The 7,832-nt window shown below is 39.1% G+C and overlaps 1 long non-coding RNA gene across 1 annotated transcript in view; it reads right to left on the bottom strand.

The window, feature by feature from the left end:
- Positions 1-6,226: 6,226 nt before the first annotated feature.
- The window catches only part of LOC108799729, a 4,065-nt gene continuing 2,459 nt past the window's right edge, over positions 6,227-7,832 (bottom strand). Inside the window, exon 2 of the long non-coding RNA XR_001942044.1 lies at positions 6,227-6,357. This is a non-coding gene — a long non-coding RNA (uncharacterized LOC108799729). The remainder of the gene's footprint in view (positions 6,358-7,832) is intronic.

Here is a 7,832-nt window from a genome sequence, read left to right as displayed (position 1 = left end):
AAATGGTTTTAAATGTTTTCGCTGAGGGTGTACTGACATGTTTGTTTTTTTATGATTAAATATATATTTTTCATTACTTATGTTTTACCTGTTTACTGAACCAACTCCATGTAAGGGATTTCTATAACCAGGGGACATTTCTTTTTTAAAACATAAATACCTGTGAAATGAAAAACAAATAAATAAATTGTATCATCATACTATATTTTTTTGCTGTAGTGGTCCTTTAAATCTATTAACATAGTTCTTTTTTGTTGTTGTTTCCAGCAAAAGACAGGTCTGTTATCTCAGGAAGTTAAAGCCAAAGAATGTCTCAAGGTGTAAAGAAAGAAACATTATCCACACAGCCACCTAAGAAAAGGAAGGACAAGTTTACTGAACCTGAAGTCAATGCCCTTGTAGATACAATTACGGAAAACATGGAGCAACTCTTTGGACCTAAAGCATCCAATGCTGCAGCCAAAGCTGCTATCTGGAATAAAGTGGTGGCAATAGTTAATAAAAGCGGTGAAATTACACGAACACTTCTAGAATGCAAAAAAAAATGGTCCGGTTACAAAAGAACAGTTAATACTCTTGTTCATGATGCAAAGGTAAAGGCTTCATCGATTGATGACATATCTTGGGATGATGTGTTGGACAAAAGACAAATGACCGTTGCCCAGTTTTTCAAAAGGGACTCAGAAGACACCAATTCCACACAGCTACCTAATGACTCTTTCCTAAATGAAGGTAATTATACTATATTGTTGCAAATTCAATACATTACATGGACTAAATAAAACATTACAGAAAAGTGTTGTATAAACTGTATGTAAGAAAAAGATCTAACCATGTACAAGGTAATAGGAGACGGAAAGCAAACAGATTATTATTCTCCTCTTGTCTTTACAAGAAGATTAAGGCTCCACTCACACCAGATCCATTTTTTAACATATGCTAAGAGAAGGGCACCATAACATGTATGGGTGTGAAGAGGACTAGTTCACACTGCTGCAATCTGTTGTTTCCTGATCTTGAATATGGCATGGATCTAAACATTCAATTAAAATTTTCCGGCTGTCGAGGTCCTTGTTATTTCACATGGAGATTTTCCAACCTGGCTGTCTGTTGGAAGCCTACTTTGATTGTCCTTTTGAATCCATAAATGTATATTTCCTGATCTTGAACATAGCAGGATCTAAACAGTCATTGAAGGCTCATTCTGATGAGTGGTGCATGCTGCGTCTAAATGACAGTTCAACCACAGATTCTGAAGGATCCACTTGCTGGTTCAGCAATGCTGTCTAGCTGGAGTAAGCTCCATCTGCAATTTGCTGGCATTTGTTCCCATATACCTAATCTGATTTTAAGTATTACAGCAATTTACTCTCTTTCTTTTTTTTTTTTTTTTTATTGTTTTTTTACAATTTAGCTAAGGATATAACAATAGAATAGGGCACAGGGCTCAGACATCATGCATTAAACAGAGGAGTAAGAACAATTACATTGATTAAGAATATTACAAGAGGAAGAACAATACAGGCCCAAATTCTGGAATGTAGCAAGAGCTTGCACAGTTCGTATTTCTTTTTGTTTAAGCAAAGGTTAGTGTCAGAATCAGCTTCCGCTCATCTTTCTATGTTTTATATGTTTACCCTGTATTCTGTATAGCTCCTCTGTTGGTTGTTGAAGTCATTTAAATCAATACCTACAGGTAATTCACAAAAGGGTGAAGAGTTTGGAGAAGGCAGGAGAAGTGAACAATCTAGGACAACATAGCTGAACTGGAAAGGGAGCTGAATTTGAGAATGTTTCCAAATCAGCTATTTTGGCCTAGATTGTTCTCTTCTCCTGCCTTCTCCAAGCTCTTCACCCTTTTGTGAATTACCCTGCTAGTTTTAATAATGTTTTGCTTTGCCTTTTTTTGTTGCATCAGGAAAAGGTAAAGTATATTAGTAGAGTATATTCTTGGGGGGGGGGGGAGAGCACCCTCCTGACGGCATGATCTTTTATCACTAGTTAAAGCTCAGAGAGGAACCTATTCCAGTACTCTCAAACTTTATTGTATTGTTCAAGCATGTTGTGATATAAGTAGTTCCATAAGACATTTATTTAATGTGATTAATCACTCTGTTGATAATGGAGGTTGAGTTTCTTTTCATTTTGGTTCTTATCAGGCAGGGTGTAGCCTCATATATGTAAGAAAAAGAGATGATGAGATACTTTGTACTGGATAGCATAGGAGGTGTGTAAACAAGTAGCTGAGTGCAAAAAATATTATGACTTTCTAATATCTAACTGACGGCTTGCACTAGAATTGTGATTTTCAAAATTTAAGGCTCAGGAATTCAGGAACAGGTTCTTTTTAACACTGTCTTCATACTTTGCTTATATTTATTGTTATTTTGCAGATGACAAATTGGATTCAGATGATGATTTCAACTTCATTCAAAAAGTAGAAATGTCATCACCAAACTGCTCGATAGTAGATAGTCCTGAAGAACTGTGTTATCCGCAATCATCTGCTGATGAATCAAAACAACCACTTGATCACTGTGAAACAAAAACTTTAACTTTAACTTTACACTCATCTGCAGATGTATCAAAGCGATCTGAGCACCACAAAGCAAAAACATCAAAAGAGATCATGGAGCCTACATCCACTGTGCTTACTCAACAGCAATTACCAAGCTGGGACAGAAAGTTAGACCAGCTTATCGCCCAACAACAGCAAACAAATGAGACTCTCAAAGACATGAGTCTGATGGTAAAAACCAACTTTTTAGAGTTGCAAAAATCAATTATGTCCAATCAGAAGACATCCACCAAGCAGGGCAGAGCTCTGGAAAATACCATGAAAAGTCTTCACACTGAGATGAATGAAATCAGCAACCAGCTTAGAGTAAAACATCTGCAGGGACTTATGCCAGATTTGGATACAGGTACATCAAAAATGCTAAGCAGCCATTCAAATAAAAACACCACACCAGGAAGAAAAACAAGGGCTGAAACCCCCTCATCTTCTGGCTAATTAAAGAAGAAGAAATGATTCTTAAAATGTTTCAGAAACCCATTAATGGGAAAGTTGCCGCTTTCTACATTCCCTGCTCAGTGAAATAGGTCACAAATATTTTAGCATATATACTATACCATTTTACCTGCTTACCCTTATAATGGTAATTAAATATACATTTCATTCACTTTCTACTTCCTGTAATCACTTACTTGTTCCTGAGTAGGGTGGGATATAGTCACATTGGCAACAGATGCATCTTTTCTTTGAATCAGTGGATTTCTGGGATTTATTCCCAGAAACTGATAAAGATATGGGGATTGATTTACTTTTAGGCAAAAAAGCTTTACAAGGGAATTTTCTTTTAGCTTAGTCAATATGGTGAAAATCATCTCTCCTAACTGAAAGTCTGTACCTCACTACGAGCTCTGCCTGGGAGAGAATGTGCAGAAGCCTGAGCTTTGCAGCTGCGATTGAGTGATCACGATTGCTATGCTTTCCAAGCTTGAATGCAAATATTAAAGAAATGCATAATTTTGTAATATATTAATAATTATGCATTTCTTTAATTTTTGCAAAAGGAGAACTTATCCTTTAACCCTTGAGAAGAAAGATGGGGTAACTTCGCCTGAGCGCCTTCTTGTTAGTCTCCTGCAATGCAGCTGATCACAACATGTGGCAACCTCTCATCTGCAACAGTCTAGCCTTACTCACTTTTTTGGCAGCTTACCAAGGATTGCACCACCTTCCTCTCTTCTCTTAGGTTTATAACCATTTAACTGTGTTCATTGCTTGCTAGATATTGGGATCACTATAGCTTTCCTGTTATCTCTCTTATATATCATTTGTGTATTTAGTACACTGTGATACTCAAAGGCTTTGGCAATATGGGCTTGACATTTTAGGACATGTTCATAACACGGTTTACATACTGTATGTACTGGGACTTACGTGCTGACCCAATCATAGAGGGTCTGAGTTCTGGGCAGTGCATAAGTCCCGGTACACATGTAAGCAGTGGGATTTGAGCGCATAGCCATACAGCTGCAACTTCACCCAATCTGTCGTTCATTTCTACAAGCTGTATGGTTCACCTGTCACTCCCAGGCAGAGAAATACGCTGGGATGTTCGCTATACGGCTCTCTTGGGTGCAAGAGGCTTTTTTACCCACAGCATTAAATATGTATGGTGTGAACAGGGCACATAGAAAACAATTGTTCACACCATACATGTTGGGTGGTCTGCAGAAAAACAGAGCTCAACAAACACGGTGTGAATAAGCCCTTAGAGTTCTTTTTCGCTTTTAGATACGTGGCCCATTTATTATATGTGGGAATATGTGGGTATGTTTTTAATGCATTTCTGGTTTTAATGCTTTGTAGGATGTTTTGTGTTAAATGCTGCATACTGCACTGGATCAACTGCAATTTTCATACTAGTCAACATTTCTTGTTTTACTTGATTGTGCATTAAAGCGGTTTTTGAATAATATGTAGTGGTGCCGAGATTTCTACAAATGGCTTTTGGTTTTGTGAAATCAGTTTGACATTGTAACTGTTAGTCTTTAGGTGACCATTGACCCTTCGACTGCCACAGAATTGGATCTGCCATATTTCTATACTTCCCATTGTTTTCTTCTCTTTTGGAATGTGACCCACTCTGACTGCACTCCTAGACAGCTCCACAGTCTATGATAGAGATATTCAGCTTGGCCGCAAGGTGGTTCCAGGAAGAGACCAATTCAGTTCTCATTTGAAGAAGCTTGTTCACAAGCTTTCCCTAGTCTGGATTAAAGAATTCAAGGTAATGTAGTCTGGGGCTTCCCTGAATGGGAGGAGTGACAAAGAAGTCACTCACACAAGTGCAGCAATCAGCTTAAAAAACATGTCTATTTAATGTACTCAGTGTGTACATTGAAGCCATTTGTTTTTTTAATTTCCCGAAACAAGGTGGAATAACAATTTAAAGAGACCCTGTCACCAGACTTTATTAAAAAAAATAATCTTTGTGAACCATTGTTTGCCACCATATTTTGACTACAGTCTCCTTCATACATAAATAAAAAACATATGTATTGCTTCTACCTGTAATTTTTTAAAGTGATACTAAACTCATGAGTTAAATCTTAAAAATGCATTCTAGTACCTTAACTAGTAACAAAAATGTATCTTATTTGTGCATCACTCGGCTGTAGATTCTTAGATCATCTCTGAATTCATGCTGACACTGTCCTTCCTTCTAGAGGGTGCCTACTTTTGTTCCCCATGGTCCCTGTGTATTGTAAAGTGGTCACCGCTCCAAACTTACTTCCACGATAGACTACAATCTCACGTTTAGTTTACTAATTTGTATTGAGATTGTAGTCCATCACAGGAGCGATCTTGGGGAGATGGGTACTTTACTACCATGGGGAACAAAAGTGGACACCCCTCCAGAAGGAAGGACAGTGTCCGCACCAATTCAGAGATGATTTGAGGATCTACAGCTGATGGGGCATTTTTTCTTTCTTCCGTTCACCATCCATGCCAGTGCATTTTTCATTTCCACTGATCAGCAAAGTAAGGGGGACTGATACATAATCTTAACCGCTGCAATCTTTATGCTGTGCTGTCAGGTACATACTCTTTACCAAAGTATCTGTTGTTTCAACAGTTGCTGGTTACGAAGTAGCCCGGTGATAATAAAAGAACTGCGGCAAACATGTGCATTGTATACAGTGTGTCAACTCGGACTCTGTTCAACCATACCCGTTTAAACTACACCCAAAATTCATCCACTATGTAACCATGCCCGCCTGTTGCCAAGGCACACTATGTACACTGCATTAACCCTTACCCAGGCTGTCTCTCTTTATGAATATCTAAAGTGAAAGTTGGGGAGGTATGTTATTACAGTAATTGACACCAATAATGGGGGTTATTATTGCAGAATGTAGTTTATAGAACCACCATTTACTCACTAAATATTCATCTACTTGTTTGATAATGTGTAGAAAGTGGAAAGCAAAACTTATGTTTTATATATCTGACACTCGAAATTTCTTACAAACATTTTTGGCACGCTACACTCAAAAGGATGCCTACCCCTGGTCTATATGTCACATTTATTACAGAGTAAATACACAGCACAACTCCATATAATAATTTTATAAAAGCCTGTATTTAGTTCATAAACATGATGTATTTATATAAGTCACAGTTTTATGTCATAATAAAGCAGTCTTTATACAGTATGTTCACATTCAGTTTCTTTCCGGTACAAAGATACCATGAAATCCATAAGGCATCTGCAAAGGCACTTCCGCTCTGGCAATTTCTGTGAAGTCTTTTGCATCCAAGATTAAAAGAAATGTATTTTTATCCTAAAACAAAGAGAAACAGAGAGAATATATCATACAATCAGGTTTCTTTTGCTCACTGATCTGAACTGATTTTGTAAATGTTATTTCTCCTTCCGCCCTCTAGTGTAAAATACTGGAGTGACACCATTTCTGCTGGCAGATAACAGGAACTACCATATGCCAGAGCTTTCCTTTCTGTATCCTGATTATGTGTAATTGCAGAATTATTTTCTAGATTATCTAGGAAACTGTTCCAACACAAAACAGCCTGAATAAAATGTAATGTGTTTTAAAAGTGTATGGTGACAGATTCTCCTGATAGCTCACCACCTCTGCTAATACTTACTTTCCCTCTGCTCCCCAATCATTCTGTTTGGCTGATAGAGCTTTGTTAAAAGTCCTGTGTAAGCTTGTGTCAGCCTGTATTAGAGCTTGCACAGGGCTGATGATCTTTCCACTGACCCTACAGCACAGTGCTTGTGCCTAGTGATTGGCAGCTCAGGTACTGTGTAAGGCATACTGATGGGAGGGGGAGAAGGTCACATGTTCCCCCTTAATCCGAATTACTGTGTATTTCAAAGGGCTCCAACAGGCAGAGTGGTGGTGGAGGACAGTGAAGGTATTTACGAGGAGAGGCCAATAAGTTCTTACCCTCACCATGATCTAGATGTGCTAGGGATCTGACATTTTGCAGGTTTATAGGTGGATATCTTAGTAATATGCATGCCATTTTGATTTTGTAGCTCGTGGTGAATTATAGTAAGAGCCAAGAGAAATGGAGTAGGTGTCTTGACGGACAAAGTTGAATACCGAGCCGCGATTAGGTTCCTCCATCTTCAAGGGAAATCTGCCCAAATAATCGAGCTGCAGAAACTGTCACTTTTGTTTGCGATTGTGGCTATGAATCTCTGCCCCATCCACCTTACTCACCTGATCTGGCACCTTTGGACTTCTTCCCGTTTCCAAATCTGAAGAAACATTTACGGAGAAGACGTTTCCACAATGATGAGGCAGTCATTACTGAAGTTGATAGCTGGTTTTCCTCCAAATCTGCTTACTTCTACGCTGATGGTATTAACCTCTTGCCGTCCGCCCGTAGTAAAAAAACGGACGGACGGCACTGCTACATCTGCGGGTTGCCGTCTCCAGGCGGCAATTTTTTTCTGCTCGCGTGCGCCCCCTAGCGGGCACGCACGGGCAGAAAAGACCCGACCGTTGCACACACACGTTACCGGGTGTTTGACATATAGGCGATCAGCGGGTCCATAGCCCGCCGATCGCCTATATGTGCTCGTTCGCGGGATCCGCTGCCCCAGCTGCTATAGCCAGAGAGAAGAAGCTGATGAAGCAGATCTCTGCTTCATCAGCTTCTTTTGGGGTCCACAGGTGATATTAGGGGTCCTAGAGACCCCTAATATCTCCATAAAGAGGACCTGTCAGTGTGCCTTTGCTATTATATAGGGGGTTGTTATCCCCCTATATAATAGCAATAACAA

This window comes from Nanorana parkeri, unplaced genomic scaffold (assembly GCF_000935625.1).
Source record: "Nanorana parkeri isolate BGI_ZX_2015 unplaced genomic scaffold, ASM93562v1 scaffold1795, whole genome shotgun sequence".
Taxonomy (NCBI): domain Eukaryota; kingdom Metazoa; phylum Chordata; class Amphibia; order Anura; family Dicroglossidae; genus Nanorana; species Nanorana parkeri.
The sequence above is the reverse complement of the archived record's forward strand: the minus strand, read 5'-3'. Positions and strand labels throughout refer to the sequence as shown.